This window comes from Pinus tabuliformis, chromosome Q (assembly GCF_031772625.1).
Source record: "Pinus tabuliformis cultivar Carrire ecotype Pingquan chromosome Q, CPIR1, whole genome shotgun sequence".
Taxonomy (NCBI): Eukaryota; Viridiplantae; Streptophyta; class Pinopsida; order Pinales; family Pinaceae; genus Pinus; species Pinus tabuliformis.
The window spans coordinates 970,683,354-970,703,020 of NC_142296.1; the positions used below are offsets into that span (position 1 = coordinate 970,683,354).

General features: G+C 37.9%; 1 protein-coding gene across 7 annotated transcripts in view; it reads right to left on the reverse strand.

The window, feature by feature from the left end:
* LOC149222715 (protein MULTIPOLAR SPINDLE 1-like) overlaps positions 1-19,667 on the reverse strand; it is a 368,061-nt gene that overhangs the window by 266,144 nt on the left and 82,250 nt on the right. The gene's annotated exons all lie outside the window — the stretch shown is intronic.

Genomic DNA, 19,667 nt, shown 5'->3' on the forward strand with positions numbered 1-19,667 from the left:
CAACGATTCATCTAATGCATCAACTCGTATTTTGTGGAAGTCGTGTTTTCTAGAGGGGCCATGGCCTTGTGGGGATCTTGCTCGAGCATCTCGCAACCAACACGTAGCAAACTAGTAACAAGTGACCAATTTTGGTGAATTAGCAATCTAGCAACTAGCAATTCAGTACTCAGTCACTAATGAACCAGTAATTAGCACTTGGTTATCATAGATTAGCTTACACGATATTTCCTTTCAACATTTCAATATATGCTTTGGCTTTCAATTTAACATTTGGTTTTCTCAAGACTTGGGACTAGAACTAGAACTCTTTACCATTACGATCTAACCAGTGTCGAGTACTTGAACCTTTGGTTGAGGGAAACGAAAGATAGTACTCTTCATCCAAGCCAGGAGTTCTGAAGATAAAGGCTAGATAAACATGCCTAAAGTTCATGCATACTTATTTTCAGTTTGAGTACTTGTTTCAGTATTAGAAGCGAGTTTAAGTTGGTTTTCGCAAGTAGAATAGAGATTCATTGATTGGTTGATTTAAGGAAGTAATAGTGCTCACGCTGCCTGCATATATAGTGTTTACAACTCATCAATTTATGTCCCAGATTAACTTTATGAAGGGTTTTATTGTGACAAAAAATATGCCCAACATTTTTGGCGTTGTTGTCAGGGATTTGTAAAAAGGTAACGGTATAAACAATTTTCCCTTTTAATTTCTTTAATTTAGTACTGACCACATTGCAAATTGCCAGATGAAGGACAGTGAGACACACAAATGCCTCTTTTCATAAGTCTAAAAGGAAGGTTCTATCCTACCACAGCCACTTTAGTGGACCTTTCCAAACCCTCTCTAGCATATGGTTAAATGGTTTAACCTAGAGATAGCAAAGGTAGGTTTATTAAATCTTCCAAGACTCTAGCTTATTATTTGGTGGACAAAAAACACCCCCTACTAATTCGGCTAAAAGATACGTAGGTAAAACGTAAAAGGGAGAAACATCCACACAACAATCGACTCCTAATTTTGTATAGAAAAGACAGAGAAACCAAAAGAGTAAGGGAGTCAAGAATCAGCAGGTGGAGGAAACAAGCGTTGACTTAGCATTATATCAAGAGATATCTCCAAAACACATTACCAAGTTTCTTGAGAATCCAATAGGTGTTGTTGTATCACAAATAGAAGCTACATCTTTAGTGGAAGTACTTGAAGCACAAGTTGAAAACAACTTCCTTGTTCACCACAATCCAATTGTGGAACCACCACTATCACCAACCCATATTAAGTATAGTTTATTTGGTAACATGGCAGAAATTTGAATAGAACAGAAATGAGGAAGTTGTGAACAAGACCACTTTTGGATTTCCTATCCTTGATGAAGCACCAAATCAACATGAAAAACATCTCTCCTTCTATCCTACCCAATTTCGAGGTATGGCAATAGAGGATCCTAATCTATTTTTGTTTGAATTTGATATTTTGTGTCAGTTACAATTACGTGGATGATGCTCAAAACTCAAGTTATTTCCTGCAACTGTGAAAGATTTTGCATTGAGATGGTTTATGGGTTTAAGAGAAAATAGCATTAGATCTTGAGATGACATGAAAGTTATATTTCTTAAAAAATATTTGTTGTTTCACAAACTAGCAGGCCTAGTGGATTGGCAAAAACTAGAGTGCATAACAACACTTGGGATAGAGGCCCATTGTCACCACACCCTAAGTGTCCTCTTCTTAGATTTTCACTGACTGGAGGAGTCCCAGTATAACTCACTTGTGATAAATATGTGTCTATGGGAGGTTTGAAGGGAGGGAAGGTGGCTCGTTCAATGGAAATGTTCAATAAATATGCGAGCTTTGGGAGAAGCTAGTAAGAATTTCCATGAAAAACTCCTTGAAAGGAAGGCTACTGGAGACCTAGGGTTTATGATCAATCATGGGAGGTATCCCCTCAAAGAGAACACTTGATAAGGTAGTGAAGATGAAGGCCAAGAAAGATAAATTTCTTTAATGGAAAAATGTTCAAGATCAACTCCAAAGTTTGAGCTAGGGTTTGAGTTTTCTCTCAAACTAGCTGTGGGAATTGCCTCAAATTTTGAGGGTCACTAAAGAGGACAACAATACAACAATCTATCCAATTAGTTTTTCAATGTCGCCTCTCTAATGCAACTCGCACAAGGCCCTAGCTAGCAGTCTAGGGATAGGGCAAAAAATAAAAGAAAGAGAGAATACTTGAGTTGTGATGACCATCAAGGATTTCAAGACTAGTGCCTGGCCATTGGGAGGTCTGGAGTCATGGATAATCTTAATATCAGCAAATCACTATTCAAGGTGACCTAAAGGAGCAATTTTCGCTAGCCCTTTAGATATTTATACTTCATAGACACATGTTAAGGGATTTTCAAGGATGAAGATGCAAGAATCCTCTAGGAACACTCATTCATTCACTATCAAATGAGTAACACACACAAAAAATCTCAATGGTTACAATTTGAAATGATACTTTAACAATTAGGGCACATCGATAACCATGAGACATCATTCCATGCATTAGACATTGGTAAATTCATAAATTTCATCATAAATAACACTTACATGATAGTGAAGAGTATATCCATCCATAACAATGCCATCAAGAACCTCGAAAAATGAGAAAAACTTATCCAAACATCAAAATGTATCCATAAACATCCAAAAAACTCCACAAATTGCACGTATGAATTCTCTCAAGTAGGCCAAAAATCCAAGTGATGATGTTTTGAGATGAGAGTAGGTCTCATCTATTTATACAAGTCATGATAGTTCAAAAATTAACAAAGCCCCTCCAAATGCCTAAGATGCTAGGTAACCCACCCATGGTTACAAGCCAACCGTGATAGCTTTTAAAAATTAAATTATTTTTTCTCCTAAGCCCATGCTACGCTGAAATGGAGGCCTAGAGTGTAATGACCCACTTATAATAAATTAATATTTATGAAATTAAATCAATTAAAATTAAATTATTAAAATAAATAAATAAACTTTATTTCAAATTAAGATATGCAAATAAAATCAAATCAGATTTTGTTTATAAAAATCGACACGTATCATAATTTTGACACAGTGATGGAGGATGTCGGTAAATAGAAACTTATAAGAAGGAAGGGACGGTTGGAGGCAAGGGGGAGAAAAACAGGAGAAAAGCTTATACACAAAGTTTGTTAATCATCAGGAACAGTTGGGCCTTGCTTGTTCTGAGGTTTCTGGGCATAGGGGAATAGTCTGCTTCAACTGAAAAGTTTACTGGACTGAGTAGCAAGATTCTGCTCAGTTTGGCTGGGTGATTTGGGTCATTTGGTAAACAGAAGCAAACTGGAGGAGTCCTGAAACATTTTTCATCTGCAGCAGACATCCGCAGCAGACCAAGTAAGTACTTATCATCCAAGCCAGCAATTAGTCATATGAAGTTTTTGCATAAATTTAGAATAGAAAATTTTCTTAAAGTCTCATACTCTGTTTAGGATAGATAGCTCTACAGAAACTTTTTACAATATTTATAGTTCAGTAAATCGTTATAGAATCAGAAATGGTCCTTTACATCAGCTCAGTCCTTACATCTGGTATCAGAGCCAGGTTTCAATTCTATTGTGAGATCTAGCTCTCTTTCAGGGGGTAATCTTGGTAGTTCCTTTGGAAATACATCCGGAAATTCGGCTAACACCGGATATTGTTCTAAGGATGGTCGTTTTTCTTTACTTACTTCCTGAATTACATATGCCTGACAACCTTTTCTTAAGCAACGCTTCATTTTCATTGCTGATATGTAACGTAAAGATACTTTTCTCTTGATTCCTTGAATTTGAATCGCTTCTCCTTCATCATTTATACCTAGAATTCTTTTCCCATAACAATCTACCCAAGCTTGATGAGCTTCTAGCCAATCCATACCTATGACAAGATCATAAGTTCCTAAGGCTGTGACATAAACTTTTAATTTAGTTGAACAGACCCCTAGGTCAATTTTGCATTGATCCACACTTAAGTCTACGGATTGGAGGTCTCCTGAGGCCATTTCTACCTGTCTGAAATCATTTTGTCTGCGAGTTGCCAACCCACATTTGTTTAATGCATATGATGAAATGAAACTATCTGTGGCACCAGTATCAAATAAGATTTTGAGTTTTATACCATTAATAATACCTGAAGATTCCACTACAGTGGATTGATGTGCTGCTTGATCGTTGTTGACTAATGCATGAATTCTATGATTGCCTTGGTTATTTGATATTGGTTCCTTTCCAGTCTTATGCACTATACTTGATGAAGCTTCTGGACAATCATGTTGAAAATGCGGTCCTCCACATCCCCAACATATAACCTGTGTTGGTCCTCTTGAATCAGGCCGTGAATTTCTAGATAAAGAGCTTCGTCCTCTCATGTTGCTTCCTCTCGAATTTCTTCCTCTATTAGTAGTGCCACGAGATCTCCATGGACTGGTGTTTGATGATTCAGTGTCTATAGTATTAACTGCCATGGGAGCTCTTGTTCCTACATTTCCTGAGGTAAATCTATTACCATAAGGTGGCCTTGAGCTACCTCCCCTGAAGAGATTTCAGGGAGTCTTTCCTGGAAATCCTGATTGTAAAGGTTTTGCTGGCCCTACATCCTTTTTGCTTCCTAGATGTTCTTCTACATAACGGCCACATTCTACTACCTCAGCTACTGATGATGGTTTCCACATGCTCACCAAGGCTCTGATGCGAGGATTTAACCCAAATATGAAGCGTTCAGCCTGACGTTCATCAGAATCTAAGTAGTGAATGTATTTTACAAGCTCCATAAACCTTATCTCGTATTCCTCCACTGTTTTATTACCTTGAACTAATGTATGAAAGGCTACGGCTTGTTGTTGTTGAAAATATGGAGGTAAATACTTCGCGTGGAATCTTTCCTCAAATAATTCCCAAGGGACATTATCCATTGTGAGGTGTAGTTGTTTTTCCAGATTTCCCCACCAAATCAAAGCACTTTCTTTTAATTGAAATACAACAATTTTTGTTTTTGCAGAAGAAGAGTATTCTCTTAATTTAAAACATCTGTTCATTCCTTCCAACCATGCCTTAGCACGTTCTCCAGCTCAACCTCCTGAAAATTCTGGGAGTTTAATTTTCTAAAGCTCCGTAGAAATATCATCCTTTGATCTTTTATACTTAAATTTCTTTGGCTCAGCTAAACTGGTTGCTAAGGGTTGAAGTTCTTCTTTGGTCTTAGCCATGGTTGACACTTTTAATGTTTCCAATAAGGCTTCCAATGAGTTCATTATCACAATCAACTCCAGTGCTGGAGCGATTGGTGTTGATGATGGTATCGATGGAGACGATGATGATGGTGATGGAGATGGTGATGACGACGGTGGTGGCATTAATGACGGTGATGCTGCCCGATCACATCATCATCGCTCATATATCCTTACCATTGTAATGTTTCCTGTATACATAATAAAATTTTATAAAAATTTGAGGTATACATTCGGATTTAACATATAGCTTTTGCAATTTCACATTTATAAACGGGTATACTTTTTTCTATTTTTATCTGCTAGGCAAATCTTACTAGTACCGAGGTTAAGGAGGGTGGTCTCGCAACCTCCTTGTCCTAATGCAAGGTATTCTATCCTAATGCGTAACAATACTTATTTTAATGCATGGGTCTTGAATTTTATTTTTTTTTTACTCTTACGGTGATGGAGGATGTCGGTAAATAGAAACTTATAAGAAGGAAGGGACGGTTGGAGGCGAGGAGGAGAAAAACAGGAGAAAAGCTTATACACAGAGTTTGTTAATCATCAGGAACAGTTGGGCCTTGCTTGTTCTGAGGTTTCTAGGCATGGGGGAACAGTGTGCTTCAACTGAGAAGTTTACTGGACTGAGTAGCGAGGTTCTGCTCAGTTTGGCTGGGTGGTTTCGGTCATTTGGTAAACGGAAGCAAACTGGAGGAGTCCTGAAACAATTTTCATTTGCAGCAGACCAAGTAAGTACTTATCATCGAATCAAGCAATTAGTCATATGAAGTTTTTGCATAAATTTAGAATAGAAAATTTTCTTAAAGTCTCATACTCTGTTTAGGATAGATAGCTCTACAGAAACTTTTTATAATATTTACAGTTCAGTAAATCCTTATAGAATCAGAAATGGTCCTTTACATCAGCTCAGTCCTTACATCTGGTATCAAAGCGGTTCAAACTTTCGGACCTGTTAAGTTTGTTAAGGATTTAAATTTATTGAAATAAGGTTATGCTAAAGCCATTTAAATCATGCACCCAATAATAAATCTTACAGTACTCATTCTCTGTTTAGGACTTCAGTAATAAATACTACTTGGCCCTCGTTTCCCTTTCCTTTTCTCTGCAACTCCTTCAGCCTCTTTCTGTTTTAACTTCAGTTTTAGTAGCTCTCCAGCTGACCTGAGCGTCATGCCCCTTGAGTTCTTCCAAAACTCCAGAAGTTTGTTTATCCCAAACAAACACACACTGATCATCAGAGCCAGAGACAACTCGACTTTTGTTAGAGCTAATGGCACGAATTGCCTTGGTATGCCCTATTAAGGTTACTTTAAGTTCTGATCCACGATGGCTTGGATCCCATAATTTGACTGTGCAATCAGCACTCCCACTAATGAAATATCCAGCATCCTCTTGATCACTTGTGAGATCATATACTTCGCGTCTTGTCACTGCATGGAGAGCAGTAATAGAACCCTTATGACCCCTAAGTATACGCACACCTGAATAGCCCCTTTTTGGCCCAATGAGGGGGTATCTCTACTTTCCGCGGTGGTACAGCATTCTGAATGTTCTCATTGGCATCTAGAACACCATTGTCAGATGCTCCTCTTTGCACACGAGCAGCAAGCGGTCTACGAATAGCTGGATCTCGACTGAACATGCTTTGTACCCAACTCCGTCCTAGACCAGATGATTCAGCTGGCTGTTGAGTTTCATCTGCGGCATCATGTGGTTGCTGAGAGGGTACATTTTGCAAAAATCTAGCATCTGCAAGCTTTAGGCAACCCAAACTGTTTGCTTTTTTAATGACAAATCAATCCAGATTAATGAAGTAGATACGCCTCTGGCTCCCTTCGTCATCCTATGAAGAGCTCTTGTATTTCTTTCTTAAGAGATAAAGCTTACGGCGAGGAAAAAATTAAATGTTAGACTCCAAACTTAATCGATTCTCTTTCAAAAAAAAATTTGAGGCTTACCCGACCCATTTCATCACGCGCAACAGGGGCGACTGTGGAATTGTTTTCTCACTTTGGACTCAGAAGCAACTGTCTCAGCGTCGATATTAAACTAAATTGTGGACGAAACTTGAAATCTCCATCTCGTGCAACATCTCATCACTGCCTATAAGTTCAAGGGAAAAGAACTTCTCCTATGCCTATGGCGGGGAGAGAAAGGCTTCAAAGAATGAATACGGCTCCCATAAAATTCCGATCTTAATTATTCCAAGCTTTAGAGAAATACTTCTTCAAAAATTGTTGTCAAACCCTAGCTGTCTAGCTTCTTGAGAGAGGTTTGAATCAATTTGAAATGAAACCCTAGCCGTCCAAGGTGATGAAGTTTGCTCACAGTCTAGGAGGAAGACGTCAAAGAAATAAAATCAACCCTTTAGGGCTTGCATCTAGGAGAGACAATGCCTGCGGCTCTTTAGCTCTCGACCTAGAGAGAAATCGATTAAAAAGGCTCACATTTACGACCAAGGAGGTTTCATTTTCCGTTCCTTGGGACATTCGTGAGACAACTAAAATGCGCTAAAAATCAGAAATTGATAAAAATCAGAAATTGATGGATTTTAAAGCTTAAAGGTAAACACGAGGCCAGGCCTATACTCGACACCCGCTCAGTTAATCAGCTGCGTGCTAGGATATGGCGTGAGTTTTATAGTTTATCGATGCATCAAACTTCAATGCTTTTCTTCCTCTCCTTAGATTTACTATAGTCACCTGCTTCCTTGATGCTTATTGGTTCCTAATTAATCTGACTGTAAGAGTAAAAAAAAAAAAAAAATTCAAGACCCATGCATTAAAATAAGTATTGTTACGCATTAGGATAGAATACCTTGCATTAGGACAAGGAGGTCGCGAGACCACCCTCCTTGACCTCGGTACCAGTAAGATCTACCTAGCAGATAAAAATAGCAAAAACTATACCTGTTTATAAATGTGAAATTGCAAAAACTATATGTTAAATCCGAATGTATACCTCAAATTTTTATAAAATTTTATTATGTATACAGGAAACATTACAATGGTAAGGACATATGAGCGACGACGACGTGATCAGGCAGCATCATCATCATTAATGCCACTACCGTCGTCATCATCGTCTCCATCGATACCATCATCAACACCAATCGCTCCAGCACTGGAGTTGACCATGATAATGAACTCATTGGAAGCCTTATTGGAAACATTAAAAGGGTCAACCATGGCTAAGACCAAAGAAGAACTTCAACCCTTAGCAACCAATTCACCTGAACCAAAGAAATTTAAGTATAAAAGATCAAAGGATGATATTTCTAGGGAGCTTTAGAAAATTAAACTCCCAAAATTTTCGGGAGGTCGAGCTGGAGAACGTGCTGAGGCATGGTTGGAAGGAACTGCAGGTATCGAACGAAGGAATCATATCGGTCGAACCATTACGTATACTGGAACGTAGGGTTCGACAGCTCAAGAATCGTCTGGTAGACCAAGTTAAGGTCTAGTGGGACAAGTATAGTCCTGGATCGGCTACTTGGGAAGATACAGAGAATATATGTCAAAAATACCCCAATTTGTGTCAATTTTCAAGAACTTTAAACTATGTTTTGTATATATTTACTTTACTGTAAATCAGAGACTCAGAACCATTTTTGAATGACCATATATAAACATGAACTTTTATGACATAATATCTGTTTAATTCCGCTAGTACATGGATACCAAAACGGAATATGTCATTGATCTTACTAAATTATAGTTATCAAAGTAAAGTTTAAAATATTTGAGTAATTTTGCTTCTGATGAGAATTAAAATATTATAATTTTGTTTTATTTATGCATATCAATATGATTGATGAGATAGAAATCAAAGAATGATTACATTTTGATATGAAAACTACTGACATGAATAGATTATGGCAAAGTATGTTATATTGTAGATGACATGTATGAAATATACATAAGCTATGTGTTTTTGAATATGTTAATGCACATTTTATAAATGCGTGGACAAAAGTTTATGATTACAGATAATATCCGTTACCAAAATGACCACGTGATGACAGAAACTTCAGAACAATTAAGGCTCAAAGAGATTCCATGATAGGGTATTAACCTTGATTGTACTAGGAGGGGTGGAGGTGTTGCCCACCATTTATCCTCCGAATCCTGGAGTCATGGGATGACTATGCGAGTCACGCTCCCCTAGACGTGTGATAATGATTGTCGGATGCCTACTAAGGATCAGGTCAGTATAGCCGACATTGTCATCCTTAGAGTTTATGAATGGTTAGGTCAGTATAACTGACGCCATGACATACTCCAGTGGAGGACGGATAGGATGGGAGCAGAAGAGATTAGGAAGGATAGGATGATTATAGAATAGCTGAAAACCAACTGAGGCAGAACATGGATATTACAGTTGTAAAATATTAAAAATATTAAAGAAAACAAATTCAATTTTGCAATATAAAGACCTATATACTCATAATAATCATTAATATATTTTATAAACCCTAACTTCGAAACGAAGTTTTTGGAAGGAGGGATGTATGTAATGACCCACTTATAAAACACCTTATAGAATGACAACTCCAGAACTTCAAGAATTACAAATTCAATTGAAGGAACTATTGGATATAGGACATATTCGACCCAGTATATCACCTTGGGTTGCTCCTGTAATTTTTGTCAAGAAAAAAGATGGATCCTTAAGATTATGCATAGATTATCGAGACTTGAATCGAGCTACAGTAAAGAATCGATATCCTATGCCTCGAATTGATGATTTTTTCAATCAAATGAAAGGAGCTGCTGTCTTTTCAAAAATTGATCTTCGATCAGGCTATCATCAGCTAAGGATTTCTGAAAGCAATATTTCTAACACTGCATTCCAAACACGTTTTGGACATTATGAATTACTGTGGTACCATTTGGATTAACAAATGCACCAGCAGTGTTCATGAATCTTATGAACAATGTTTTCTGCAAATATCTTGATCAATTTGTACAAGTCTTTTTAGATGATATACTCATCTATTACAAGAATAAGAAAGAGCATGAAGATCATTTACGGATAGTATTGTCCTGCGGCCTGCCTTAGAAAACATCAATTGTATGGAAAATTATCCAAGTGTTCATTCTTTCAGGAAAAGATTCATTTCTTAGGTCATATCATATTAGGTGAATGGATTTCAGTAGACCCTGAGAAGGTAAAAGCAATCATGGAATGGCCAATACCGAAAAATGCACATGAAGTACGAAGCTTTATGGGTTTAGCCGGTTACTACCGAAGATTTGTGGAGGGATTCTCCAAAATTGCAAAGCCGATTACAACCCTTCAGCGTAAAGGTGTTAAGTATGAATGGAATGAGGAATGTAATAAAGCATTCTTTGAACTCAAAAGACTACTGACCAGTGCACCAATCTTAAGAGTCCCTGATATGGAAAAAGATTTTACAGTATGTACTGATGTATCCAAACAAGGGCTAGGTGCAGTATTGATGCAAGATAGAGGAGTAATAGTGTATGTCTCAGGAAAGTTAAAGTTTCATGAAGAACTCTATGCTAATCATGATTTAGAGTTAGCCATTGTAGTACTAGCTTTAAAGATCTAGAGACATTATCTAGTGGGGCGAAGTTTTACACTTAAAAGCGACCATCAAAGTCTACAATATTTGTTCACTCAAAGAGACTTAAATGCTAGACAAAGACAATGGAGTGAATTCCTAAGTGAATATGACTTTGGAATATCATATATTGAGGAAAAAGAAAATGTAGTAGCAGATGTTTTAAGCAAAAGACCACGGATATTTTCTCTCATACCTATCAAAGTAGACTTAAGGCAACGAGTACTAGAATATCTCATAAAAGATAGCTGGTATTTAAAGGGAAGATCTAGTCTTGAGAGTAAGAAGCCAAAAGAATCTAAATTTGAAGGATATGAACTAGAAGATAATGGAATCTTACGATTCCATGGAAGAATGTATATTCCTAATAATAGGGATCTTCGAGACACTATCCTTAAAGAAACCCAGAGAGCAGTGTATTGTGCACATCCTGGAGTAAAGAAAATGTATGCGGATACCAAGAAACTCTTCTTCTGGTCGGGCATGAAACATGATATCGTTCAATTCGTTGCAAGATGTTTGGAATGTCAACAAGTAAAAGCAGATCATTGTCATCCAGCGGATCTTTTACAACCTCACGACATTCCTATGACCAAATGGGAGATTATTTCTATGGATTTTATCACTGGGCTACCTCTTACTTCTCAAAGACACAATGCCATTTTGGTAGTAGTGGATAAATTAACGAAAAGTGCCCATTTCATTCTCGTAAGAGATACTTATGACGTTACTGACATAGCTCGAGTATTCATAAATGAAATTATCAGATTTCATGGAGTACCTAAGAAGATTATATCAGACAAAGATTATAGATTCACTTCAAGATTCTGGACTTGCATGCAATCAGCCTTAGGAACTCAACTAAATTTAAGCACAGCTTATCATCCCAATGTTTTAAAACTACGACTCGGCCGAGGGTCGACTCCGACTCCGTATCAACTCGGCCGGCTCGATTTCAATGACTCGGTCGTTGTAAAAAATACATTAAATATTTATTTTTTATAAAAACACATAATTTTAAAGATTTTCATTCATGTTTCCAAACACACAGCATTAGAATATAGATAGAAGACAACATGTGATCAAAGTAGGCTCATGAATATATCCATTATATTAAAATGGCACCCAGTGCACTGTCCAACACATACATGATGATGATATAGAGATCAAAACAAAAACACATAACCAAGGAGGCTAGAAATGGCCTCTACAACAAAAGTCTATGACCAGTACTACTGGCTACTGCTAGAGTTGCCAACATCATCTGGCTCAGTGTTACTTGGGAGCGGGAGCGAAAGCAGGGAGCGGAAGCAACACTTTCGGAAGCTCCCAGTTTGGGAGCGAATCCCGAAGGAGTTCGACAACCAATGTCACTATCATCAAGGTACATAGAGGGATTGGTGCTCTTGATTAAATACGAGTTCCACACCCTAATACATGACAAAATTCAATGAAAACAATGCAATCCCCCAATCCTAAAATCCTGAAAAACCGATAAGTCTACTGGATTTTGAATGAAATCTAAAATTCTACTTTCTACATATGAAATCCAATGACGCCGGAACCACTCTCAAACATCCTGAGTCATTTCATGGTAATGTTAAAAATTTAAGTAAAATGATGAAAATGAAGATTAAGGAGAATGTCACTTTTACTTTAAGAATTTAACATTACCATGAATAGCATAGCCTTAGTAGGGCAATATGATCAAATACTAGGGTTTGGGAGAGGGGAATGGACCCCAAAGACCAACAAACTAATTCATAAACCCCTTTGGAGTCCCCCACACTTAGAAAAATTAAAAAAAATTAAAAAAATGTGTGTTTTTATGGTTCACTGGCCACTGTCAGCTACCTGGCCGAGTAGTTACGGATCTGGCCGAGTCGGCCGAGTTATGACTGACTCAGCCGAGTCATGCTATGACTCGGTCCGGTCAGTCATAACTCGGCCGACTGAACCAAATTTTCTGTCGGGTTGAAATTTTTTTCCCGGCTCGGACCAACTCGGCGGAGTCGGTTCCGAGCCGACCGGATCTTAAAACAATGTATCATCCTGAAACTGATGGGCAAACAGAAAGGGTAAATCAAGTACTTGAAGATATGTTGAAGATGCATGTTATGGATCAGCGATCACACTGGGAAAAGTACTTATCCTTAGTCGAATTTGCATACAATAACAGTTACCACAGCTCAATCGAAATGCCTCCATTCGAAGCATTATATGGCAGACTTTGCAGAACACCATTAAGTTGGGACACATTAGAAGATCGGGTGATAACAGGACCAGAATTAATCCAAGAAATGGAGGAGCATGTAAAACAAATTAGGCAACGATTAAAAGAAGCATAGGATAGACAAAAGAGTTATGTTGATGCTCACAGAACTGATAGGAAGTATGAAGTAGGGGATCAGGTTTTCATCCGCATCAAACCGAATAAAAGCACTATTCAATTCGGAAAAGGGACAAAGTTGTCACCCCGATTTATTGGACCATTTAAAGTCATGGAAAGAGTTGGACCTGTCGCCTATCGTCTTGCACTGCCACCTCACTTGCATAAAGTTCATAATGTATTTCATGTATCTGTATTAAGACATTATATAGCTGATCAATCTCATAACCTTTAATGGAAGGAATTGCAGGTATCAGACGAAGGAATCATATCGGTTGAACCATTACGTATACTAGAACGTAGGGTTCGACAGCTCAGGAATCGTCTGGTAGACCAAGTTAAGGTCCAGTGGGACAAGTATAGTCCTGGATCGGCTACTTGGGAAGATACAGAGAACATATGTCAAAAATACCCCAATCTGTGTCAATTTTGAAGAACTTTAAACTATGTTTTGTATATATTTACTTTACTGTAAATCAAAGACTCAGAACCATTTTTGAATGACCATATATAAACATGAACTTTTATGACATAATATCTGTTTAATTCCGCTAGTACATGGATACCAAAACAGAATATGTTATTGATCTTACTAAATTATAGTTATCAAAGTAAAGTTTAAATATTTGAGTAATTTTGCTTCTGATGAGAATTAAGATATTATAATTTTGTTTTATTTATGCATATCAATATGATTGATGAGATAGAAATCAAAGAATGATTACATTTTGATATGAAAACTACTGACATGAATAGATTATGGCAAAGTATGTTATACTGTAGATGACATGTATGAAATATACATAAGCTATGTGTTTTTGAATATGTTAATGCACATTTTATAAATGCATGGACAAAAGTTTATGATTGCAGATAATATCCGTTACCAAAATGACCACGTGATTACAGAAACTTCAGAACAATTAAGGCTCAAAGAGATTCCATGATAGGGTATTAACCCTGATTCTACTGGGAGGGGTGGAGGTGTTGCCCACCGTTTATCCTCCGAATCCTAGAGTCATGGGAGGATTGTTCGAGTCACGCTCCCCTAGATGTGTAATGATCACTGCTGGATGCCTACTAAGGATCAGGTCGGTATAGCCGACGTTGTCATCCTTAGAGTTTATGAATGGTTAGGTCAGTATAACTGACGCCATGACATACTCCAGTAGAGGACGGATAAGATGGGAGCAGAAGAGATTAGGAAGGATAGAATGATTATAGAATAGCTAAAAAATAGCTAAAAACCAACTAAGGCAGAACATGGATATTATAGTTGTAAAATATTAAAAATATTAAAGAAAACAAATTCAATTTTGCAATATAAAGACCTATATACTCATAATAATCATTAATATATTTTATAAACCCTAACTTCAGGACGAAGTTTTTGGAAGGAGTGATGTATGTAATGACCCACTTATAATAAATTAATATTTATGAAATTAAATTAATTAAAATTAAATTATTAAAATAAATAGATAAACTTTATTTAAAATTAAGATATGCAAATGAAATCAAATCAGATTTTGTTTATAAAAATCAACACGTATCATAATTTTGACACAGTGATGGAGGATGTCGGTAAATAGAAACTTATAAGAAGGAAGGGACGGTTAGAGGCGAGGGGGAGAAAAACAGGAGAAAAGCTCATACACAAATTTTGTTAATCATCAGGAACAGTTGGGCCTTGCATGTTCTGAGGTTTCTGGGCACGGGGGAACAGTCTACTTCAACTGAGAAGTTTACTGGACTGAGTAGCGAGGTTCTGCTCAGTTTGGCTGGGTGGTTTCGGTCATTTGGTAAACGGAAGCAAACTGGAGGAGTCCTGAAACATTTTTCATCTGCAGCAGACATCTGCAGCAGACCAAGTAAGTACTTATCATCGAATCAAGCAATTAGTCATATGAAGTTTTTTCATAAATTTAGAATATAAAATTTTCTTAAAGTCTCATACTCTGTTTAGGATAGATAGCTCTACAGAAACTCTTTACAATATTTACTATTCAGTAAATCGTTATAGAATCATAAATGGTCCTTTACATCAACTCAGTCCTTACATAGAGAGGCAACGTTGAGGCCTCGTGTGCTAAAAATGTGAGAGAGGGCCTAAAAAATTATGAAGATAAGGGTGGTGCCCTCTATATGCTATAAAACATCTCCAAACCCCCATTTGGGATTTGTGGGCTCCAAATGGGTCTCATGCGGCCCCAATTTGCTCATAATCAAGTTGATGCTCCATCAATGAGGCTCAGAAGATGACACATGCCCTCATGTGTCTCCTTAGGAAAGACATAACCTCCTCTAGGCCCCGAATCAGCTGTCAAGTGTCGGGTTCAATGTGTAGCCGGCCGGGCAACGTGGTCCAAGTGCATCATTATCTCTAAATAATTGGAACACGACCAAGCAAATGGTAGTGCTAAAGAAGCCCATGGCGTGGCAATAAATGCTCTGCATGGATAGAGGCCCATGGCTCTCAACGCTCACCCTACAAACGCCATTATAATCCTGTGAAGGGTTTAGATCCTGTATAGGGAGGCCAAGTCCAAGATGAAAACCCAGTTGTAATCCTGTATAAGATCCAATGTGTCTCCTCACCTTCCAATACAATGATTCATTAGTGCAATTGAGTAAATAAGTTTGCTAATCAAGGGAAAAAGTGGACACTTCATAGTGGGTTTCCCTTCCAAATTTGGGGCTTTAGACATGCATAGGTGTTACCTCCCTTGGCAAAAGAGGTTAATGGAGGACCCTATTAGGTGGTTTCAACATTTAAGGGAATGACAAGTCCAAGGTACACCCTTCAAATGGCAGGTGTCATGTGAAATAATGATGGAACAAAGTGGGGACATAGGGAAGGCTCCAAGCCACATGCCATGGTACAAGGGTAGCTATGATGAAGGAGGCCCACACCTTGGGTGTATAAATGTGAGGAGGGAGCAATCTGAGTTACCACGACCTTTGTTTTTCCACCCTTCTTACATTTGCCTTTTGCCTTTTATTGATTTTTCTTTATTTTACCAGCTCAAGGCTCAAGGGGATGAGAGCATGATGTGTAAGATATAGCATTGATTGCCTCCTCAAGGAAATGTTGTTCATCACCCACTAGGGGTTGGGACATTCTTGGCTTCCTTAATGATGCAAGGGGCACTCATAGAGGCCTTAGGAACCAGGGTGATGGCCATAATGATAGGGGGTGGAGCGTTTGGCTTTTTCCCACGTGCTAAACTTTATTGTCCTTGACATCTTTTACATTTTGTGGTACATTTCATGTTGTATGTAGCCATATTATGCTTTTATCTTACATTTTAGCTGCATCAACCTCTGAGGCATCATTCCACGCCCAACCCAAGGTGTGGACAAGGGGAAGGGGAGGCTAACACCTTGTGGAACCAATGGACAAATGTGGGTTGTTTCCACACAATCTAGCAAGGGTCCTAGGAGGGGTGCCTAAGGGACAACTACTAGACCAAATGACAATAATGGGACAAAGAACCACTATCACCTCAGTCAGTGTCCCTTTCTCTTTACGGACTTTAACTAATGGGAGGAGTCTCGGTATTAGGGAAATCACTGAATGATAGGATCAATGGCAAACTATGATGTGATTTCCAAGGCCCATTCAAAAGAGAGGCTCAAATGATGGCTCGTTGATTCAGGAAGAAGCAAACGGCTCTCCAAGGAAGACCTACAAGGAGACCTAGACCTAGGAGAAAGGGTTATTCAATTACAAGAGAAACCCCTAGACCTAAGGCTTCCTAAAGAGGAAATATTTCTCTAAGGCTTTGTATGATGATTAATACACAAGGTTTTCGAACCAATAGAGGGACCTAGGAGAATCCAAGCGAGGCTTAGAGGATGATCTTCAATGATATATCTAGGTCAAGCAAGGATGAGAAAGGCCAAAAGAATGATTAACTTCCTTTGGGTCTTCAAGATCAAATGACCTTTAGAATGCCACTAACCAAAGAAGTTTAAGATTAGAATTGATGTTGGAGCTAGGGCTTGAGATTTCACTCAAACTAGCCACGGGAATTGCTTCAAATTTTGAGGGCAGCTAAAGGAAATCACATCGCAATAGCCTACCAACTCGCTCCTCAATATGACCTCTCTAATGCAATTCGCACTAGGCCCTAGCTGACCTTCTAGGGTTAGGGCAAAAAATTGAAAAAGGTGAAAGGAAGAGGTTTTAAGTTGATCACCTAGGAATGGGACCTAATACCTTATCAATTGGGAGAAATGGAGTCAAAATTTCTTTTGATGAAGGAACATCGCTCTATCAAGGAGACCTATGCAGCTTCCACTAACCCTAAGCGGCAGCAACTCGACCACAATAGATGTTTACACTGTGTTCTAAGTCACCGAGTTCAGCGAATTTTATCCTTGAGATTTAAAATTCGCCGAAATTCAAACGATTTCGAACAAGTTCAGTTATCTACGCCGAACATAATGGCGAATTCGAACTCGAACCCAATGACGAATTCGAACCCGAACAAAATGGCGAATTTGAACAAAAATAAATAAATTCTGCAAAAATTTCGATTAGGTTCAATTAAAAAAATTTAAATTATGGGTTAGGTTTTTCGGTAGGTAAAGTCGCCAGAAGACTGCAACCAATACTTTCCTAAAACACCAATTCTTTTCCTTATATTATGGAAACATAGGTATTTACATCATTCACTAAGACTCTGCCTTTTTATTCAAACTTCAAACATATAAAAAAGATTTAATTTTTTTATTCAAACTTCAAAGATACGAAAAGATTTAATTATTCAAACTTCAAACATATGAAAATATTTAATTAATCTCCCTGCAGTATTCCATTTTGAAATTTAGTCGACGATACGATCTCCAAAGGACTTCCGTGATTAATTTTATGTGAGGGCAGTCTTTTGTTGACTAAATTTATCCATTGACGTATGCAACCAATGTCTTTCAATTAATTTTATCGAAATGCGATAGTCTCCTTTATTCAAACGGAAAACCAATATTTTATGATTTAATTTACCTGAGTGCGCTCTCTCAATGCACACTTCATTTTGGAAAATTGATCCTTCTCTGTCAATGTTGCTACTATATCGGTACACCACCAAACTCCATCTTCTCACCCATCTTAACAAACTCAATTTATAAAAAATATATATATAAATTGATTTTTTTATATACATATATACATATTTTTTTCAAATTTCTATATGTCGAATTTTATGCCGAATTTTATTCGCAAAATTTTAGGTATCGAACATTATTCGAATTTCAAAATCGTCGAACTCGAACACGAACACGAACGTGGTGACTTAGACTGTGTTTGGCAAAGGTTGATGGAGATTCAAGGATGCAATAAGCAAAAAGAGCCTCTAGGAACATTCATTCACATTATATACGAGTAATGCAAGCAACACTTCAATAATCTTAGTGTTTTCATGAAATTTGCATTAAATTAGGGCACATAGAAGATCATGACAAGATATTCCATACATTAGACATGTTACAATGTAAAGATATAGCATCAAAATAGCACTTACAGGATAATGCGAGTATATCCATCCATCAAACTTCCAAATAGAAGCTCCAAGGGAAGATAGTGAATCTCCCAAACATCAAAATGCATCAAAAACTACCAATTTCGTCCACCAATTACAGGTTTGAATTCCTTCTACAAGAGAAACCCCAATCCAAATGATGATGAGTTACAAAATGAGGGTTTCTCCAATTTAAATGAGCCTCTCATAACTTTGAATGAACTAATTAAGCTAATGAAGCCCATAAAAGTGTTATAATGTGCAAAGTAACAATAACTTTGGTGACAAGCCCACCAAATAGCTCAAATGTGTAAAATACGTCGCCTTAATGACATCGAAATGATAAAATAATGGTGCAAAGGGCCATTGGAAAGCCTAGATGAGTCCTCAATGTGCCATAATGAAGAGGAGGGCTCTGAAATGATGATCAAGGGGGTGGCCCTTTGGTTTCCAAGGAAACATGTGGTGCTCCAAGGTGCCTCTTGCACACAAGAAATGGTATCATGGATCTCCAACTGGATCAAACATCTCGATGCTCCATCAATAAGGGCTAGAATGATGATATGTGCCCTCTTGTGTCTCTGTGGATGAGACAAAACCCCATTTGGGCCTTGGATTAGCTACCAAGTGTCAAGTGCAAATGTGTGGCCGGTTGGGCAACGTGGTCCAAGTGCATCATCATCTTTGTATGAATAGGTCAAAAACAAGCAATGTGTGGCGCTGAAGAAGCCCATGGCATGGAAATCAATGCTCCGCTATGGTGGAGGCCCATGGCTCTCGACGCTCACCCCATAAGTGCCATTATGACCCTCCAAAGGGCTTAGACCCTATATAAGGAGACCAAGTTGAAATGGAGACCCACCTACAATCTTGTATAAGATCCAATGCGCCTCCTT